Source organism: Protopterus annectens, chromosome 2.part0 (genome assembly GCF_019279795.1).
Source record: "Protopterus annectens isolate FY-2018-M chromosome 2.part0, PAN1.0, whole genome shotgun sequence".
Lineage (NCBI taxonomy): Eukaryota > Metazoa > Chordata > Ceratodontiformes > Protopteridae > Protopterus > Protopterus annectens.
Window position 1 is genome coordinate 1,776,813,500 of NC_056728.1, and position 23,111 is coordinate 1,776,836,610.

At 37.5% G+C, this 23,111-nt stretch overlaps 1 protein-coding gene across 4 annotated transcripts in view; it reads left to right on the forward strand.

The window, feature by feature from the left end:
* The window catches only part of LOC122793621 (membrane-spanning 4-domains subfamily A member 4A-like), a 562,524-nt gene that overhangs the window by 538,103 nt on the left and 1,310 nt on the right, over nucleotides 1-23,111 (forward strand). The gene's annotated exons all lie outside the window — the stretch shown is intronic.

The window sequence follows — 23,111 nt, forward strand, 5'->3', positions numbered from 1 at the left end:
AGTCACAATCTGAAACAACTTATATGCTATGAGGTATGGCTACAACTTGTTGTTGCCTGCATGAAATAGGTTACATTTCTTAGCATTAAGCACAACCTTGTTTTGTTAAACCCACTCATGTAACTTATCAGTGTATAACTGGAGTTTAACCTGTTCTCTCACATTAGTTACTACCCTGGCTATTTTAAAATTGTCAGTGAACTAAGACACCCAAAACAAGTGATCTCTTTTAAGTATAGAGGTATAGAAGCTAAAAAAAGAAAAGGTCCCAGTGCTGACCCATTTGTGACCGTTCTGTTTATGTTATATTCACAAGAATTGACTCCTTCTATTTTTACTGTAGATTTTCTATTCTATAGCCAGTCATTAACTCAAGAGATAAAGTATTCCCTAGTACAATGTCTCATGGTATCCATCATAACTTTGCACTGAACAGTGTAAAAATGTTTTTGCCATATCTAAAAATACCACAGCTGAGAAACCTATGTCAAGTTTGTCTATGACTCATAAGCAGGAAAATAAAACCCTGCACTCTATATCCATGACACAAACACCTCAACCACCACACCAACTCCCAACCCTGCTGTGGAAAGGCAAAATTCCACTACATTTTCTCTCTCTCTCTCTCTCTTTTTTATTATTTAAAAGATACTGACCTACCTTGTATTGCCACACCACCAGGCTCAGATGTCAGGTGGGGGACAAGAGTGTTAATCTGCCACTTGCCACTAAAAGCAAAGCATGTGGTGAGTGGATCAGATTTAAAGACCATAAATGACGTGGCTCTGGGACAATGTCTTATATGCCGCAAAAGGCAATTATGCAAACACTACAATACTGAAGTATTTGAGGGGCATTGTAAACATGAACCCCAAAGTATTTTAGAGAATGATAAAGTTTATAACAACAGTTCAAGAAATAGGTGTGAGAAAAACAGATATAAAAAGTAGCCTTGATTATTGAAATTGCTACACCCAGTGACTACAGTGTCTTATGTAGAAAGAGAAAGAGGGAGAAAGTCATAAAATACCAGGATTTTCAGACAGAAATGAGAGAAATGTTTAAGAAAGATACCAAACAGTTCCAATAGCAGTAGAAGCAACGTGTCTAATAAAAAATAATTTACAGCTATATTTAGATATGTTACCAATGCAGGTAAGTCCATATGAATTGCAGGAGTCAGTTCTGGGCCCATTATAAATGCTGTAAAGAGCACTTTTGGTTAATATCAAAGACTGAAACAATTCTAATTTCATGCACTTTACTCATATTAGAAACCCAAAAGACACAGAGAAATTAAACCAAGTCAACAAAGAGAAATTAAACAAAGTCCTGAACAGTAATTCTTGTTCCCTGTGTCACACAAAGAAAGTATGTTATCTCCCCAGAAAAATCAAAGCAGGCTGTTCAACATATGAATCCCATAAGAAAAGTGTAATTCCATTAACTCCAATAGTGTAGAGTTTTGGAGGACAGTTGCCTACTTTTATCCCCATTTCCCCTACCAGAACAGCACTCTCATTTCCTGTGAAAAGACTTGAGGTAGAGTCTTCATTCCGCATCACTTTGTTTTGCTTTCTCGTGTGATGTCATTGTCATCATCATTTAGCTTGCTTGGGTATGTTCCTCCCTTCTTCCTTTCTGCTCTATACGTAAAAATAATTTGTTGCTGCTGTTGATCCATTCTGCCAGTGTCCTTTCAGCTAGTACCTTTATAGCCCCCACTGCCTTTCATGATATTTTACTTGTCTCCATGGATTTAGCCTCATCAGCTTCTACATCCCCCACTTCCACTTCTTCACTGTATGGTATTTTGCCCTAATCACAAACCCTTCATTACTGCATAGCCACATTAATCGACTCCTTTTTTCTTTTTTACCTCTTTGTGAAACTCTTATTTAGAACTCTGATTATTTCGTCCCTGACTCATTCTCACACCTTGTTCACACCTAGGTTTTCCTCCAGACTCATAACTCATCTTTGACCCTCTCATGCAGCTCAACATAATGTAACTCACTAAAGTCTGACTCAATTGTGACAGGCTTTGGATCATATCTTTCTCACACTCTGACCCACACAGACACATTATCACTAATAGTTAACTGTACCTGGACCTGGAAATCCCTGACCCTTGACGATTTGTTTAAAACCACATCCAGAATGCTATAGTTTCTAGTACAGTCCTGGAGCAGCTGGCTGAACCGAACTGGGTTTAAGATACCAGATACCAGTCTTCTCCCACTCTTGTTTTTTTCTGGACTTTTGAATTTTCCATTCTGCTCCTGGTAGATGTATATGCCCTATTAAAATAATCCTCTTTCACTTACCCCCCAGCATATTTTTCTTTCCCTGGTTTCTTATACTCCATTCTTTACATGGTTGGGTCAAACACACTTTACTGATTCATAAACACTTTTCCTTCCTCTAACATACCAGTCAAATTAATTATCATAGGATCTGACCCTGCCTGTTCCCTTCCCCATTCATGGCATTGTATTTCTTGGGTCTGTCTATATTAGAAAGCACGAAAAGACAAAACCGCGAACACTCTCATGAGCGAAAATGCTAATAATCGAAAGGGTGTTTGTGGGGTCATGGTACAGTGAGGAGTGGGATATTTGCCCTTTCCTCACTGTAGTGCAATCTCAGAGTTGGAATATATAGTTAGCGGGGAGTGTGGGGGCGCAGCCCCCCACAATACCATGTTTGATTACCAGCATTTTCGCGCATGTGAGTGTTCGCGGTTTTGTCTTTTTGTGCTTCTAATATAGACCCGTATTACTTCTCCTCATGAACCTTGTATTGAAAGCGCTAACTTAGAGATCAAAGCTCCTGCATCATCAATTATTATTCATTCTTAAACATCTGTATCTTGACAGCCTGAGATCTGACTCCTGTTTGTCACTGGAATGAATACTTCTTTTTATACCAACAATGGCAACTCTCCTCTCCTCTCCCGCATCACAACACACATCTTGTCATCTACCTAGCCAGACTTGTTGCCTTGTATAATAATACTCCTCAGCCATGCTAGAATTACTCTAATCTGTACTTATGCTATGCTTTGTCTCCATTTCTTTCCTCTCTGCATATGTGAATGCTGTCTCCAAACTCCTATTTTGGTATCTGTCTGCCTCCTTCCTCATCTTGCGTATTGCCATGACAACTGCCTTCTTAGGCATATAATCAGTATGAATGAGCTGCACAACATATACTCACCATTTATCTTTGGTCACCTCTTTTGATGTGATGTCTTTTGTCTAAGAAGTTGCAGTGGTTTCACTGTTACAGAATCACTCCTATTTCCCCTGTGAAGGGTTCCAATCCCAGAGCTGTAACAAGGGAATCTAATGCATTGGACAACTTACCACATGATACTCTGCCCCTGCCATCTCTAAATAATAGAGGTTGCATAATGGCAGCTTAGAAACTGTCAAAATATTTCTTAGGGTGGTAATGAATTTTTAGGTTGCTACATTTGTTTATTAATGTATCGATCAATAGCTCCTACCTCTAAAAAACACTTTGACAATTAATAAGCTGTCATTAAGGGATAATGCTCATTTATAGTCAGCTTGTAAACTGTTAAATGGTCATACCCTTATTTTTTTTAAAGACAGCACATAAAGTACCTTTAAAAAACAGTATGACAATAGTTTATAAAATGAGTGTATGCAAGTGTGATGGTTTGATGCACCCTGCAAGTTAGTAGTAATAAGAAATGGAATAACCCTTCATTGTTAGTAAAAGGGTACTTGGTTACAACCCAATGACCACAGATTTCAAGGTAAGCTAGTCAACATTACAGTGATAGACAATATGGAGGAGGAAGTTGATCATTTCTTTGAGGATCTGCATCAGAAATTACACCAGAAAAAAAAGTTGTAATATTCTTCACAGGTGATTGGGATGCCAAAATTGGTAATGGTTATAACTAGATAAATGGGCAGGTTTGGCCTTGCAGTGCAACTCAAGCAGGACTCAGACTAGCAGACTTCTGCCATTTTTAATTTACTGGTCATGAAATAATATTCTCAACAGCCTAAGATATGGCTTTACCCATGGCTATCATCAGATGTTCACTGTGAAAATCAGTTTGACTATATATTTTGCAGTCAGAGAAGGAGGTGTTATATACAGTCAGCAAAAAAATGATCTGAAGCTTACTGGTGTCCAAACCAACAGCTTCTTATTACAAAGTTTAAAATCAAATTAAAGAAAATGACCTAGACAAGTGAGTCCAATTTCAATATGTAGTGGAGGTAAAGAATAGATATAAGGATTAGACCTGGTGAAGAGTACTTGAAAAACAGAGATATAATTTTATGACATTGTCCGGGAGACAGCATTAAAATTTTTGCAAGCAGAAAGAAGATTAAGAAGGCAAAATGGCTGTTAGTGAGTCCTTAGAAGTGGCTGAGAAAAAGAGAGCAAAAGGCAACAGTGATCATAGAATTGCAAGGAGAGATAAGGAGGCATATTTAAATCAGCATGGCAAAGACGTTGAAAATGTCAATAGAAAGGGAAGAGCAAGAGCTCTATTAAAGAAGATTTGTGATATTAAGGGAAACTTCCAGATAAAAATGGGCATGGTGAAAGACAAAGGTGGGAAGGACCTAACAAAAGCAGATGTTAAGGAGAGCTGATGGGAATATATAAAAAACTACTAAACACTGTTTTATCTCATTATATGCATATACTGTAGAAATCTTATTCTTAAACCACTGTAATCACGCTGATTTTGTTTGCATTCCTAACTCATGTTATCTTGCCTAAGTTCCAGTCGTTACTAAGCATCACTAACAATTCAGTTCACGTCATATGAGTGATGCGCTTTTCTCTTAGTATTTGTTTAATGCCGTAAAACAAGTTACACGTATAAATACTCTATATACAATTAATGTTCATTGTGAAGCTTTTGCCTCCACAGAAAAGGGGTTTCAGCTCAAGCAGATTTTCCCTGTAAATAAATGCAAATAAATAAATATAACAAGGACCCTGGCATCACAGATACATAAGATGGTATGTTCGCTGATTTAAGACAGATGTCTTGTCTTGAAAAGTGAAGTTTAATGGGCACTAGAAATCTGTGTTAACAACAAGGCTGCAAGAGGTGATGGATTTCCAGCCAAAATACTTAGTCTTGCAAAATGCTGCTGATTCAGTGCTGCATTGAATTTGCCAGCAAATTTAGAAAATACGTCAGTGGTCAACATATTGCAAAAGGTTAATTTATATTCCAGTTTCAAAAAAAGGGGAATGCAAAAGTATTCCAGTTATTAATAATTGAGCTTGTTTTACATGGCACTGAGGTAATACTGAAGATCCTACAAGCTAGACTCCAACAGTATATAGATCAAGGACTGCCAGATGTACAAGCTGGTTTTAGAAGAGAGTGAGGCACCATAGATCAAATTCTCAACGCCCACTGGATAACAGAGAAAGCAGGAGAGTTCTATAAGAACATTTACTTCTGCTTTTTTGACTGCTATAAAGTCTTTGACTGCTTGGATCATTGCAAACCTTTGCATGGGCTTAGGGAAGTTAGGATACCAGGTCACATTATTTGCCATGAGAGGAATCTATATGTAGAAAAAGAAGCAACAGTTAGAAATGACTAGAATAACTGGTTCAAGACTGGAAAAGGAGTAAGACAAGGCTGTGTATTGTGACCCTACTTATTCAATTTATATGCTGAATGTATCATGCAAAATGCTAGATTATATGAATCAGATGCTGAAATCAAAACTGCAGGGTAATAATCTCACATATGGAGGTGATACCATTTTAAAGTTGAAGAGCCCTGGTGATTGTAGCCATGTAATTAAAAGATTCTTGCTTTTTGGTGGGAAAGCTATAGCAGAACAAAGACATCTCATTGTCAACAAAGATCCATAAAGTCAAAGTTATGTGTCAGGTGCCATGTTATGAAATACAGATTGCTTCTAGTGAGGATTATATTATAAATGTCAGGGTTCATTCTTATTATTTTTAAACAGGTAACATTATTACAATAACATGGTAGTAGTACAGCATAAACAATGTTAACATATCTCACCCTCAACTGTCCACAGCTCAAGGCTTGCAATGCATTATGGTGCAGACTTATTCTTAAAAGGGTAACACTATGCATTAATATTAAAAAGGGCAATGTCTTTATATATATTTCCACAGTATAGCTTCAATTCACTTTTCACCACATCTTGCCCACTTTCAAAGAAAAGTCATATTTTTCCAAAAAGTATGATGAATACGTAGACACAGTTTTGCGTGATACACTTAACACTCTAGATTGACCTGCAAAGGTGACAACATTGAATATGTGTAATGCAATAGCTTACACAGTTTATGAAAATATACCTATACTTACTTCAATGTCCCAGTGGCTTCATTTACAACTGATAACACTGAGGAATATTTTATTTTGTTTGTATTTATTTACTGGGTTAGAGCACTGATCTCCACGGACCTTTTTCTGACTCAGCCTGGGAGTGCTGTATAGCTAAGTGACACTTCAGCAGTGCAGGCTGATGCAATCAAACCCTGGATCACTGCACCACATACGAGCATCTACTCCATGTCACAAGTAGATTATTTGAATTCTGTCTGAAACCACTAACCTGCAAAAGGAAAATTTTCAGACACCTTGTTCTGACATGCATTACAAATGTACCAGTCGCTAGGGAAAATGGAGGTGGCTGGATCAGGAACAGGAAAATCTGATTGCAGTGATTGGACAGGTCTGTCATTTCATATAGCAGAATATGAACTTCCACCATACCTTGAATAATTGGTAGAAGTAGATCATTCATTGGTACAAGGAAAGACTTAGCAGACATCAGTCTGGCTAGATTCAGCTGAAGTTGACTCAGTTTTTTATCTAAAATAATGTATTCAGGTTGACATTTATCAGGAATTGATGGAGGATGCCATTTCTTGCATCCAACTATAGTAGCTTCTTTACTTTGCACTATATAGAAATGCAACTTTGCAGGTTTTTGCAGTGTTAATCCTCTATGGCCCCACATTTTCTCCCTTTCTAATTTCAAGAAGACAGCTAGACTATGTTGCAGGACAGGTAGTGATAATGCAAAATGATTTTAGTCACAAAACATTTTGTACAAAGTTTTAGCATTTTGATGATTGCTGCTTACATTATGATCAGATATTACTCTTCGTTTAAGTTTTGATTTTAACATTCGGCATGTGACTTTCTATTTTTCTTTCATTGTGTAGGACTTAATCTGATGGCATTGTCTAGGGTAGCTGGATATCGCATCAGAGCTTCATGCAGATGTGTTTGTCATAGTGTTTTGTTGGCTGTTTGATCTGCCCTCTCATCTTCACTATTCACTTTCAGATACTGAGGACATGCTGTTGTTTAAGTGCAACAGTAATGAGCCACAAACTGCTGGAATTCACTTGATACAAACAGCATACTCTTGTCTGTATCTAGTTCTATCTGTATGGTATACTTTGAGAACATAGATAGTCTTGAATCTGGCTAGTATTTGATGGCTAGTTGTGGGTGGTACCTGAATTATGCTGATGTTACATCACACTCTTGCAAGGCATTGCTTTTCAATTTAGAGATATTTCTTTTCACTGTCTGTTAATATTCTGGAGCAGTAGGCCACAGGCCCCAGTACCTGCTCATTTTAATAGAATAACACTGCATTTAGGCTAAATCTATCAGCATCTGAATTCACTGCTGTCTATTTAGTGACATCATAGTTTATTAGCAATGGAGCTGTAGAAAGCATTTTTTAATTTTGTTGGATGCTTGGGCTTGAGCATGTCACTATATTCAAGGCATATTTTTTTCTTTAACAAATCTCTTAAGGGATCGAGGATTGTAGAAAGGTCTGTTACAGACTTGTCCAAATAGTTGTTCATACCTAAGACTTGTCTAAGCATAGTTACTGAAAGTGTACTTTGCAACTCAGCTGTTGATCATACTTTGCATATATATATATATATATATATATATATATATATATATATATATATTTATATGTGTGTATGTGTGTGTATGTGTGTGCGTGCGTGTGTGTGTGTGTGTGTGTGTGTGTGTGTGTGTGTGTGTGTGTGTGTGTGTATATGGTGCCCAAAATGTTGCAGCCCTGTCTTAATAAAGCAGCATATCTTCATGTTGAGCACAAAATCTGAATCTCTGATTATTTGCAACATTGCTCTAACATCAAACAATGCGTTTGCTGGTCTGGACCAAGCACTAGGATGTCATCCTTAACCACAACCACAACAATGTCATCTAGACCCCTGGGTAAGTCAGTCATTTTACACTAGAAAATTTTAGGTGCAGATTTTATACAAAATTGTAATATTTGGAAATAGAATCTTTCCATAGTGGTAATGACACCTGTCAACTTTTTAATTTCTTTATCTGATGGTATTTACCAGAAACCACTCTTAGCATCCAGCATTGACAAATCTTCACATTAACTAGCTTGAGTGGTATGTCTTCTAATGTAAGGAATATAAACATTTCATGCACAATAGCATTACTGAGCTTTTAAATCAACACGGATTTGAACTCTGGAATTATTTTAATAACTGTGAGCATGGCAGCACACCATTCACTTAGTTCAGTAACACTTTTAATAATGACAAGATTTTGCATTTATTTAAATTCTGCTTCAGCTTTGGTAAGTAAAGGAAATGGTACCATTCTGACTCTAGTGACAGCATTTGGCTTAAGTTTGATTATTACTGGTTCAGAGTCAAGCAGACCAACTTCTTCAGACATGTAAGTGTACACTGGCATAATTTATTCTTAAAGTTTATTTTATTTATTACTGAGGTAGAGCACTCATCTCCATGTACCTTTTTCAGATTCCGCCTGAGAATACTGTCTGGCTAAATGACTTTGCTCAGAGTCACACAGTGAGGCAATGGAGGCTGAGGGAATCAAACCCTAGACCACTGAACCACAGGGAACAGATCATTAACTGCTCTTTAATACTCATTGCCAACTGCCTGGCAACTAAACCCATCCTGCATGCTGCAGCTCTGCTAAGCAGATTTGTGTAGATCATCTCACACCTAAACTCAAAACCCAAACACGTGCCCTTTCCACACACAGACATGGTTAATAGTGTATCTATGTACTTGAGCTTGCCTGTATGGTTATGAAGTTCCGTCTCTACTTTGTTCAAATATGGACACTTCAGAAGCTTCCATATGCAGCGTGTGATAACACAGTAACTTCAGCCCAAATATCTGCTTTAATCCTCATCCATGTCCCTTGAATCAGAATTTTTATTTGTTGGTCATCTTTTGCATTTGCCACGATAGTAATAGAACTCAAGAATTTTTTTTTTTCACATTATTTTTGGTTTCATTAACATTTTCTTAAAATCACAAATCCACCAAGGCAAGCCCATAAATAAGAGACCAGTTTTGTTTGGTCATTAACATTTTTGTTGTAGCCTATTTAATTGGATTGTTTTTAAAAATAACATGAAATGATCCAGTTACATCTCTTAATAGATTCTGCTATGTAAAGAACACTGCTTTGGTCACATCATGCATTTACCAGGCTTAACTCTCATTCTGCTTCTCAAACACCCATTAAGTCAGATTAGCACAATGTCTTTTATGGAACTCACTGTTTGCATATGTCATTTGTCATATTTATGTTAGCAGTTTGCTTGTTCACTAACTCAGCCTCTCTGGCTATTTGCATTACCTTTTCTTACGTTAAATAAACGTTATGCTTTTACTTTTGTGACACTTCTAAATTACTTAGCCCAATCACAGTACTCTTATTTGTTCATTTTAGTGCTATTAAAACCGCAATTTTCTACAATATTGTGTAATTGTCTCACAAATGCATCTACACACTCACCCTTTGTACATAGATATATGAAAACATGCTCTTTCATGTATTATATTTCTTTTTGGCGCAAAATGTTCATTAAGCTTGTTGATCATTGACGCAGATCTATTTATTTGTTTATTTGCAGTTTGATGACTGGGGAAGTCCACTGGGCCCAGAGAACCCATTTTCAGTGAAGGCCCGGGGAGAAAAGCTCCACAGTACAAGATACAAGTCAAGATGCAAAAAAATAAAACAACAGAATGCCAAATACAAATACATATCTAAGTACAGAAAACTATTTCTAATATTCGGCTCCCTATTACGCTGTCACAGACGCAGGTTGTTGAATACGTTTTTGTCGAACTGAAAAGCTCGAAAAGGCAAAATAGCGAAGCAGCTTTTCAGCAAATTCTTTCCCTGGGAAATAATTTGTTTAGCCGCTTTCACTACTTTGACTTTTCGGCACTGTAGTGCGATCTCAGAGTTGGTATATTTAAGTAGGGGTTGTGTCTGGGCGAAGCCCCCCACATCATGTAATGTTTTACAGTTTTTTGTTTTGTTTTTTTTTTTGTTTCGGAACAGCGATTTTTTTCCAAGGGAAAAAAATGGCTGTTCTGAGGTTTTGACGTTGTAAGCTTTCACTTACATGGGGTTGAGTATGTGTCATTTGCTCTTTTGAACGTGTGATATCATAATACAGACCCCAATATTCACATAAGAAAAATATCTATACTATTCACTTAAGAAAAAGAAAAACAATTGTAATTGTTGTGTTGAAATCAGTTATAAGATTGAGCCATGCTTATAGTAACCTAGATGAACAAAGGAGGGAAGAGAGCTAGGTTGGAAGAATGCAAGTACATCTCTATTTAGAAAATAGGTAGGACTGGAGCTGTGTTTTAAAGTTATCCATGTTCTGCATTGTCCTTAGGGAGGAAGGAAGAGAATTTAATTTCTTGGCTAAGGAAAATGAGAGGAGAATTTGACCTGGACGAAGGTTAGTTTTGTGGACACCAATTAAGTTTTGTTGTTCAGATCTAAGAAGGAGGGTAGGATGTTTGAGAGGATGGGGCATTTGGTAGGGTTAAAGATTAGTCTGTGAGCTGTAGTAAGATTGAGGTAGTCCAGGTAATTTGGAAGTTCTAGCCAATTTAGAGAGTGGAGGGCAATACAGTGATGGGAGGAATTTTTGAAGTTGGTGGCAAATTTAGAAATTTTGTTATAGCAGTTTTCTAGTTTGGAAGAGATAGAGGTAGATAGATTGGTTAGTAGGGGAGCACCATGCATTAGGGGGGGAAGGAGGTAGGTAGAGGTGAGAGTATGTTTGATAGTAGGTGATAGGAAATGATTGTTTCTGTATAGCATACCAAGTTTTTGGTAGTTTTTTTATGTTTTGTTGTACGTAGATATCAGATTTTAGGTGCTCATCTATGGTTACACTGAGTAATTTAGCATAGGGAATGACTTCAATAGGAGTGTTATTTTGGCTTAGGACTTGAAAGGAGGTTTTGTCAAAAGGGAAGGATTTTGAGGGTGGGAATATTAATATTTTGGATTTGTTTGCATTTAGAGAAAGGTGGTTTTGGAACATCCAGGCCTCAGTGGTTGAGAAGGCAGTCTGGGTCTTAGTTAGAAGTTTGGGGAGGTTAGTTGCAGATTAGACTAAAGATGAGTCATCTGTGTATTGGATGACTTTGGCAGTGGAAATGGCAGAGTGAAAGATACTGATAAAGATATTGAACAGCATTGGACCAACCTTGAGGTATACCAGTAGGGGTATGGAGAAAAGGAGAGATGCCTTTTCTCCATTTCACAGCCTGAAATCTATCAGATGAGTAACTTGAGAACCAGGATGGGGTATTTTGGGAGAGATTTAGGTTTGAAAGATGGCTCAGAAGATGGGTATGAGAAACAGTATCAAGTGCTTTTGAAATCTAACAGCACTGTGGATACTATTTTCCCAGAATCTTGGACATAATTAACTGTATTTAGGAATGAGAGGAGAGCTGTTATAGTGTTGTGCCCGGGTCGGAAACCATGTTGGGTTGGGTTGAGAAGTTTTTTGTGTTAGGAATGGCATAAGTTGGAGGTGAATGCATATTGCTAGTATCTTGGAGATTAGGGAGAGGATGGCTATAGAGTAAAAGTTTGAGATATTAGTGTTTTTGCCTTCTTTATGGAGAGGTACAATAAAGGCTGTACACCAGAGTTTGGGGATGTAGGATTCCTGAATGGATCTGTTGATTAAGATGCTAATAGGGAGTGTGATCCCATCAGCAGTGGACTTGAAAAACTGGGAAGGTATGTTATCAGGGGCATTAGAGCAGGGTTTTATTTTGGAGAGAAGTCTTTTTATGTAGTTGGTGGAGATGGATTTAAGATCGAACATGGGGGGGAGAATTGGGGTCAGTAGGCTGGGGGGAGGTCTTGGGTGAGGGAGTATGCAGAGGGAGGAGGTTGATGTTGGGAAAGGTCTTGGTTAGTTCAGATAATTAATTAATAAAGAAAGAGGTGAATAATGAGGCTATTTTGTGGTCAGATTTGTTTGGGTCGGGCAGGGATTGTTTTTGGTCCTGGGTTGAAAAGTGAATTTATTGAGTTCCAGAATTGTCTAGGGTTTTTTGAGTGATTAGACTGGAGTTTAATGTAGTGGGATTTTTTTGTCTCTGATAATTTGTTTTTTTACAAGGTTATGGAGCTGAGTGTATTATAGTAGGTTTTCAGGGAGTTTATTTTTGCTAGCATTTCCAGAATTTGGCCCTTTGGTGCATGAGCTGTTTGGTTAGCCATGAGACAGTATTGCTTTTTATTCTTTTAGTTCTTGTTGGTGCTATAGAGTTTAGAGCATTTAGGAAGGTGGAATTAAAATAGTCCACAACATTGCTGAGAGGAAGGGTTTTTAGAATGTTCCAATTCATTTGTTTGAGGGAATTTGTGAGTGTGTTGGGGTCGAAATTCTTGAGGTTACGTGTGTTTATGTAGTGATGTTGATGGAAGGGGGAGGAGGTTGAGTGATGGACGAAGGCTGGAAGGTGGTCGCTGATGGAGTTAGGAATGGTGCTGCAGTTGGTAATTTTATTTGGATGGGAGACTAGGATCCAGTCAAGGGTGGAACCTGGGGGGTTTGCTTTATTGGGTCTGGTTATAGAATGAATTATTTGGGTAAAGTTGAAAAGACTGATAGATAGGGAAGGTGTGGCATTTTTAATGTTGTCTCAATTTATGTTTATATCAGCTAGTATATATGTCTTAAAGTTTATACTGGATGAGGCCCAGGAGATAATGTCTTTGAGGATTAGGGTGTTATTTCTGGGTGGGATATATAGGGCGATGATACATACGCTTTTATGGTTATTCATTTTTAGCAAACATGCTACTAATTCTGCATTAGTGAAGTGAGGAATAGGATTTGGGAAAGGAATTACAGTGAGTAGGTTAGAGTAGATTATGGTGACACCTTCACCATTTTTGTTTGGGAGGTCAGACCTGAGAGCTTATAATCCGGGGGGGGGGGGTAGGATTTCAGAGTCTGAGATATGGAGGTTTGAACCAAGTCCCAGAAATGGCAACAATGTCAAGTTGGTTGTGGCTTAGCCAGACTTGAAAGTTGGATACTTTGTTACAGAGACTCTGGGCATTGAGAGTAAAAAGTTGATTAGTTTTATGGGAGGAAGAATGGAAGGATAAAGGGGTATTGTGGTTTAGGGATGTGTTAGGTCCAGGGTTAGGGTGAATATCACCTGCTAGGTAAAGGATGTTGAGAAGAGATGATACTAGGAGTTTTATTTTAAAGTATTGGGGGAAAATATATTATGTGTTTAGTTTAGTGTAAATCTGCTATGTAGCCTACTATGTAAGTTAATCCGATTTTCACTCGTTGAAGAACTTTACCTGATGAGCTGCTATAATGTTTTCTCTTCTAATCACTGTAAATATTCTATATGTAATTTGTATTGTCTGCCCATCTAATCTCTGTAAATAATCTATTTGTAATTTGTAATATGTGACATGTTATGTTGGAGTTGTTATTCCTTGGAGCTTTTCTCCCCGGGCCTCCGCTGAAAATGGACATGCATCCAGTTGGACTATCCCAGTCAACAAATGTAAAATAAATAAAATAAAATAGTTGTTTGAGATTTTGCTGTGGTTGGCATAACTCTAAGGTTAAGGTGATGGAGAAGGTTAGGCTGAATCAGAGAGGTGGAATGGATTGGAAGAATTTGCTAGTGGGGTGGAGATATAAGTGGTGTGCTGGGGTGTAGGAGAAAGGTGAGAAAAAGGGGGTGAGATGGTTGGTAGAATAGGAGCTGGCATGGTATAATGGAATTAGGAATGTCAGGAGGGTTAAGGGAGTAAGGAGGGATTGGAAGAATAAGGAGGGCATGGATAAAGAGCAGATGTTGAATAAGTGGATAATAGTGAGTAGAATGTGGAGGCCTGGTGCAGGGTGGATAGGGGTGGGAGAGAGTAGTTAGCAGAAGGTTGAGTGTTAGTGATGTATAAGTTGAATATTGGAGAGAAAGTAGGGGCTGGATTATGAGGGGCAGGGAAATGGTCAGAATAAATGTAGGAGTAGTGGGGATGGGTGGGAAATGGGGCAGGGTAGAGGAGTGAAGTGAGCCTGAACATAGCGAACCGGATGCAGAGTTGGGCAAGGAGAAACAATCGGTAAGTACAGGTAAGCCAATAAGGGTTGCTGGAGTATTTGCACACTATGTAGAGTGATGCGAGAAGCAAGGTTGTTGATGTTGGGCTTTGGAGGTACTCTAAGGAAGGACACAAGATTAGGAAAGAAAACTAAGCACACTACGAGGGGATTCAGAACAGTCATCTGTGTGGGGAGAGGCACTTAATAGGAAGGGTGAGAAACACTGGCAAAGAAGAATAGCATAGACAATAGGGCCAGCTAAAGTTTAGTGTGGAGAGGAATAAAACACAGAGCAAAAGTTGTTACAAAACAAAAGGTGTTACATTCTTTCCCTCTGTAAATGCAAAGAAACTGTATATGGCCTTGACTTCTCTACCCATAGCATACAACAGTCAGTTTATCTGGATTTTTTTGTGATTCTTTCTCTAATGCTGTTACTTTATGAAATTCTGTGACTCTCTGTCTCCAGGCAGGCCAGCAAAATGGGTATGAAAAATTAAATGGCTTTGGTAGATTAAACTTTGTCATGCAAAAAATGGTATTTTAACAATAAACAATTTCAATTTAGAAAAAAAAGGACTTTGCAAAGCAATATATCAATTTTCAGTAATGGCAATAAACTCTGAGCACTTCAGATTAGTTGGTGTGATGTGCCACTGTTCCACAATTCATGAAGTCATTTTCCTGTCTACACTCATAGAGAAAATCCTACTTCTGGCACCATTTCAGTTATCACTAGAAAATACAGACTTCTTATAGTTAAGATTATCTTTAAAATGTCAGGATTCCGCCTAAGTTGTGGTATACAGGTAACTTTTTTGAAAGTGACATGGCTGCACAGCATAAACAGCGTTAGCACTTTATCATCTTACACACATCTGCCCACAGCTCAAGACTTGCAATGCATTGTGGTACAGACTGGGTAATATTATGCATTGGTATAAAAATGCAATATCTTATATACATATGCAGTTTCAATTAATTTTTACCACAGCATGTTTTTTTCTAATAGTAATATACCACTTTCAGAGTAGGACTATAAATAAGGCTATGCATTGGAAAACTGACACTTTATATCTCCATTATTAGAGAACATATTTGGGAATTATATGGGTGGGAAAAAGATTGAACCAGTCAATATGTAAGGAAATAATTACAGAGTGTTCTCTAGACAGTCTGATAATAAAGTTAAAGCTCAAATACATTGGTTGCATATTGCAAAGACAGGATTCAGCTGAGATGACACTGATGCTGGGAAAGATTGAAGGCAAAAAAAATGGGGTAGCAGAGGCTACGTTGGATGGACAACATTACTGAAATAATGTATATGAATTTCCAAGAACTTAAAAACAGCAGTTCATGACAGACTGGATTGGTGTGCTAAAGTCTTTGATGTCACAAAAAGTTGGATTCAACTAAATGATTAAACAACAAGTTCGTGCCTTGGTCACGATTATTGCTCACCCAATCCTTCCTATGGCAATGCTGAAGCCTCTTGATTGAATGAATGATTAACTGATTGACTGTTCGATAGATTGAGTGATATTTTATAAACTTGGTTAGTTCTACTGGGCAGAGCCACTATTCAAGGAGTCTACTGAAGAAAAAGCTGCAATAAACTGTGAAGTACAAATAAGACATTGTTCCATAAATTGTAAAAGATTTTACATCAAATACTTAGATGGCTTCAGCATACATATGCTGTTACAGATAAAGGTAAAATAACATACGTACTACACTCATATTCCATGTTACAAGCAGCAGTGAAGTCTTATAAGATATAATAAGCATGCTTAATAGATTCAAGATATTATGGCAGACATGAGCATATTAGGATCAACTATTATTCCTAGAATGCAATAAATCGAGCACTTAACTAATCAAATTTGTGGATTTTTTTTTTAATTTTTCAATTTATGGATTTTTTTCTGCAATGGGGCAATATCCCTGCTTCCCATATATTGCTCTTGACATTCCCCTGTACTTATATAACCAATAACAAGGTCACAGTACCTAGGGTAAAGGTGACAAAAATAAGCTTTCCAGAAGATGCAAATTTTAAGAATTAAGCCATCAATTAATTTGCATTCTAGGAACTGTAAAGCTCCCATAATATCATATTAATTCCTGTGATATGGCTGAGATTTACATTTTTTATCTTGAGTAAAGTAAGTTGCGCAGTTGGTAAAATCCAGGAGGATATAGGTGGTGGAGGTATCTGCTCTGCCATGTACTTCCAACACACAAATTTGTTGTTACATACTTTGCTGATAATCTCCTTGAAATAATGCTGATGGGCCATATCTCTGACATGACAAGACAAATGAGGTAGACAGTGCATGAATGGGAGACCTCAGTTTTGACTTAGACTTCACTCTATGTTTAGCATAAACTAGTTTCATGACCATCACATTTCATGGCCATGGAAAAGCATGACAATGTGGCAGGTGAGAAAAGTCTGAGGACAGCTTTTTGTGAAGAACTGTTGACTAAAATTAGGTGCTACTATGTTTTCTATTTCTCTTTTCCATCCAGCCTGTATTTTCTACTACCCTACAGTCATGCATCCAAGACAGCAGCTGAGCCGAACAGCACAGTACTCTGTTGTAAGTTATTTTAAGGTTCAGGATCACTTTGAGATTTAGTTCAGCAGATACTGTGAAATGATACAGTATCACAGGCTGTAGTACCCCTTGTGGAAGGAAACAATATGTTTCAGGTGTAAGATGCATTTTAATTCTACAGGCAACAAGGTTATTGCTGCAACATGCTTCTTATAAATACAATTACAACCCAGTACATACCTACATACATCTATCTGGACACCACTTCATTAGATCAAGAAGCTGCAGCACTACTACAGGTAATGGGACCAAGGGTGTCATAGGTATCTGGTTGCTGTTTACATCATTTTGGTTATCTTTTCATTTAGTGTTAGCTTAGTCAAAGCAAGTTAAGTAGGGATGTCATCAAAAACTGCTGCAAAGTTTGAACCAGGGAATGCCACTCATGTGATGCTTACAGCAGGGTGTCATTTTCAGTGTTCTGAACTTGTGTACCTTTAACTGTATACAATTTTAAATCATTTGTGAATAAGAAAAACAGCAAGAGGGCCAGTGATAGACACCACTCTTAAATATGGGAAATACTGGAATGAATAAACTGATGTTTTATTTTAATCTCTAGGCTAACCAGAACATACCTCCTTAAGCATAATAATACTGAACACTAGCCTCAGACCATTCTGTCATGCAGCAGAGATAGTATATAGATGAGGCAGACTTTTTAACACACCACTTTGCTGACTTCTTCCTTCTACCCATATCTCTCTCTCTTCCTCCCTCTCTCTCTTTCTCTCTCTCTCTCTCTATATATATATATGTATATCTATATGGGTCCACTTCTAAATCTTGAATCTCAAAATCTTTAAATTCAAAATACTGAAACCAAAATCTCTAAAGCTCAAAATACTGAAAACTCAAAATACTGAAACTCAAAATATCGCAAAAAAAACACAGTACAGCAACACTAGCTATATTGTAGCACATCTACATACAGAAACATATTACTCTTCTCCAAGTATAGGCAGGGGGGGCAAGCCCCCCCTTCACCCCCCATGGGGGGTGCTCCCCCACAAACCCTGCTACTTAAATATATCAACTCCAAGATTGCACTTATAGAAGCAAGTTTCAGTTTACTATACTTGGAGAAGAGTAATATGTTTCTGTATGTAGTTGTGCTGCAATATAGTTAGTATGCTGTCTTGTGTTTTTTTTTTTCAATATGTTGAATTTCAGTATTTTGAGTTTTTATTATTTTGAGCTTTAGAGATTTTGGTTTCAGTATTTTGAAATTGGAGATTTTGAGATTTGAGATTTGAGATTTAGAAGTGGACCCATATATATATGTATATATATATATATATATATATATATATATATATATATATATATATATATATAAATTTTTTTTTTTTTTTTACTGGCCTAATATATAGCTTCATGTTGGCTTGGTTTATATGACATATGTAGCATGCAGTGTAGAACACCATTGTGATAGAGCTGTCACTGGGCATTGCATGCATTGCACGTCTGTACATATTTTTGTGTGTGTGTATGTGTTGCTAAGTAGAGGAGTACTGCATTTGCCTTTCTGTGTGTCATTAGGAATGACTATACATAGCTATTAATATGTAGTGCAATCATCCATGCCTACATTTTTCCTGTGTAATTGTGTTTTTGTCCATTTTGTTACCTCTGTTTTTTGTGTTACAGTTTGGTCTCCACTGAAGGCTCTGTTGTCTGGCCTATCCTTCCCTGTATTATGAATTTCATACAAGTATTGTGCAATTTTTCTTGCTCATTTGTATATGGTTTGTATAACATTACCCATTTTGGTACTTGGTAAAATGCCAGTTATGTGACCAGTTAGATTATTTTCTATGAATCACATTTTTAGGGTACTCCTTCTGAGAACAATGCCTTTATAGTGAGCATAACATTTTAGAATCCTACCGAGACTCTTGTAAAGCATGTCAGATCAGAAAAAAGGAGGAATACTAAAATGAAACTATAACAAGTATAACAAGTAGACTGTAAGCAGCTGGCTAACAAAATCAATCAGCAACTTGGAAAACTAAGGTGGGAGAAGTAAAATATAAATTAGTTCACAATGTACTTGTAAGTTAAGGTAATGAAGCTAGCTGGATCTTTACAAAAAAGGTAATCTAGTGATCTGAAGGTAACAGTTTTAGATTCCAAGGGTCACAAGGGTGAGCTGCAGAATAACAAAAATAAATTTACAAAAACGGGTACTTGCATATACTGAGTCCAAGACCCCTTTCAAAGTATTCTCGTTTTATGAGGTATAGTGATGTAGATTTAGGATATATAAATATAAGAGGGTAGAGGGGTGCAGCCTGTACATTGGAGGTTGTAGTGGAGTGTGCCCTTTGACAAAAAATAATAATAAAGTAGAACAGTGACTGTCAATAGTCAATGTTCACCTTCAGTTTTGTTATTTTTTTCTCAGAATTGTAATATGAAGCTGAATCTGAAATAGGCAGCTATGCAATGCAGAGTTGTGCCATAAGAAATGAGATTCACCAAGCGAATACATGGTATTCCTACACTTTTGTCCCACATCAGCATGTTCTAATATTCAAGTACAACTTAGTTAATTATTAATACATTGTATCTTCTTCAGACCCAGCATAGTACAATAAATTACTTTGAACTGCTATTGCTGGTTCACTCATCATTCAACATGGTCTCAGAAGTGAAGTCGTCAATACCTAACTCTTCTCAAAGTGCAACGAGCAACTAAAGTGCAAAAGGTAAATTAAAATACATTGACGGCATGGCAGACAGATTTCGCAAACCTAAACTGCTGGTATTTGATAGCAATATAATGGAGAATTGCCGAGTGCTTCTACAAATGTATGATATTTTCATCGCAGCTGCACATCTAGAAAGAAGCATATACACGGGCATTTATACTTTTCAATTTGGTAGGCTTGGAGGCTACCGAGCGAGAACGTTCTTTTGTATATGCACCTACTGTTTATGCAGGAGAGGGAGAAAACAGCTGTATCATTGCTCAAGCTGAAATGTGTGAAGATCTGGACTGCTTAAAACATAAATTTTGAGAACTGTGCAACCTCAGATGAATATAACGGTGGAGGGACATAAATTCAATACAAGAAATGAAACCAAAAGCCAGGTGAAATTATCAAAGCATATGTTACAGATTTCAGAAATATGGCAAAGACATGTAGATTTGGGGCTCTACAAAATGATTTAGTAAAAGGCCGCCTTGTATGTGGCATTAATAATGATACAGTGAGGAAAATTTTACTATGTGACAGTGAATTAACATTCAGCTAAGCTATTGAAAATTGCCAGGTACATGAAATCACAGAAAAGCATATTAGCATGCTTGCTGTGTCTGCTGCTATAAATGAAGACAGTGTGCAACAAAAAACAAAGATAGTACGGCCTCATAAGTGTAAACCAAACAGCTATGCTGCATCACCTCCCATTGTTAATTGTCACAATTGTGTTGGCAGTCACAAACCTAAATGAGAAAAGTGCTTAGCCCATGGTTAGCAGTGTCACAAATGCAAAAAATGGAACCATTTCAAAAAGTTCTACAAATCGATGCAGATTCATATTAAAATTTATCCAAATAAGGCTGTGGATCAAATTGAGACCGAAGCAAACCCTGACGACAGTGATGAAACTTTTTGTTTTGATGGTGTTTTTGTGATCGGCGAAACAGTTGACACAGTGGATTCCCAGATGTCAACAAAGAGTGAAATATTTTGCACTTTACAAATTAATGAGAAATGAGTAGAGCTTAAAGTAGACACTAGATCCAAATGTAATGCTGTGTCAGCAAAACCCTATGCAAAAGTAAAAGCTGGAGAGAACCTTGATTCAACAAAAAACACAAAACTAGTTGCTTAAGATGGCGAAGAAAGTCAGACTGATGGTGCTGTAATTCTTTCTTGCCATTCTGCATTTCACAGCTATGATTTACAATTCTATATGATTACATGAGATGTACAGTCATTACCAGGCATAGAGCTTCCAGTTACATATTCCATAAAGCTCAATCACAAAATAAACACAGTTGTTAGACCGGCATGCAAGATCTTGCTAACGAAGCAAAGTAAAGTATAAGCGGAATTAGACAGCATGATGAATTTAGGTGTAGTTACTGGGGCTATGTTAAATCAGTGAATGCTTAAAAAAGTGAATGCTGATTTATCGACCCTCTTTAAGCGAAAGCTGAAAATCCCAAATACTAAGAACAGCGATTTTTTTTCCCAGAGAAAAAAAATTGCTGGGCTCTTTATGGAACTTTGCCATTTCCTCCACTGTGGTGTGATCTCGGAGTTGGTATATTTAAGTAGGTGGGAGGTGGGGGGCACAACCCGCCACATCGGGGGTGGGGGGTAAAGCCCCCCACTTTATTGTGCAACAGTGATTTTTTTTCCCTGGGAAAAAAATCGCTGTTCTGACTGTTCAGGATTTTAAGCTTTCACTTAAAGAGGGTTGATAAATCAACATTTGCTTTTTTAAGCATTCGCTGATTTAACATAGACCCTACCTACTCCTGTGGCAGAGCCTACTGAATGGGTATCATCTATTGTTGCTGTCCTCAAGAAAAGCTCAGATGACATTGGGATATGCATTGATCCTAGAGACTTAAAGAACCTTAAGCATCCTCATCATCCAATGTGCACAGTACAAGAGGTGGCTCCACTAATGCTAAATTCAACTGTTTTCTCAGTTTTAGATGCCATGAACTCCTTTTGGCAAATTCTATAGGATTACAAATCCTCTTTATTAACAGCATTCAGCACACCATTTGTGAGATTCAGATTTTTGAGGATGGCTTTTGGAATCACTTCCACCAGCGAGGTATTCCAAAATGCCATAGAACAAATATTTGCTGGATATCCTTGGGCCATTATAGTGGATGACATTATTGCTGGAGGCAATGGAGAAAAGAAACACAACAGGAATCTCAGGAAAGTTCTAGACAGTGCACATGAGGTCAGAAGGTGCAGAAAAGGGAAATCTTCCCATTCCGCTCTGTACTGAGATCTCCATTAAAATGTTCAAACTTTCAAAAGTTCAATCATATGGTGTTGACCATATGACAGTCGAACTTTTGGAAGTTCGATCATCTAATATAAACTCGACTTACCATGGTCAACAGTTGCAGTAGGTATTTTAAAATGGAATGGTCAACATTACCTGGTACTAGTTGATTCTCTGGATGATTTGAAGTTAACACTCCATAATTTGACATCTAGCGCAGTAATTACAAAACTAAAGAGGCACTTTTCAGTCCATGGAAGCCTACATAAAGTCATCTCAAATAATGGTGCACAATTTACTCGTCAATGTTTTAAAGAATTTGTTACATCTTGGATTTTATTCATGTAACCAGCAGCCCAGAATACCCACAAGCTAATGGTCTGGCTGAACATGCAGTTTCCAGTGCAAAGCATTTAATGGAAAAGTCCAAAAGAGATGAAATTCATGTATTCCTCAATTTACTAAACCTTCAAAACATTCCTCATGATCAGACACTTGGGTCACCAGCTCAAAGACTGATGTCAAGACAATCACAAACAACTCTTCCAGTCATCAAACAGCTGTTAGTACCAACTTCAAACAGCAATGAGATAGTCAAAGCTCAACTACTGAAAAAACAACAATTATAAAAGTTATTCTATGACAAAACCAGTGGACCTCTTTGACCACTGTTACAAGTTGAAGTTGTCAGAATGCAGACTTCAAAAGGTCATGATCATGTAGGCACTGTGAAGGACATTTGTGCTGAACCAAGGTCCTGCATAATTCAGTGAGAAGTACACAACAGAAGAAAGCGCAGACACATTTTGCCTGTCCTAGGGCCAAAGCCACAACAGACTGTGCATACTAGTGCTATGAGTTCCTTGAGTGAACCAGCAACCAGTCCTTTACAAGAAGGCAGACAGTCATATTCAGATAGTTCTGAAATGGAAAACAATGTTTCAGTACTGAATAAACTTCTTGAGATGGTTCCTGTCTCTAGTGCAAATCAAAATCTGTATGTGACGTGAGC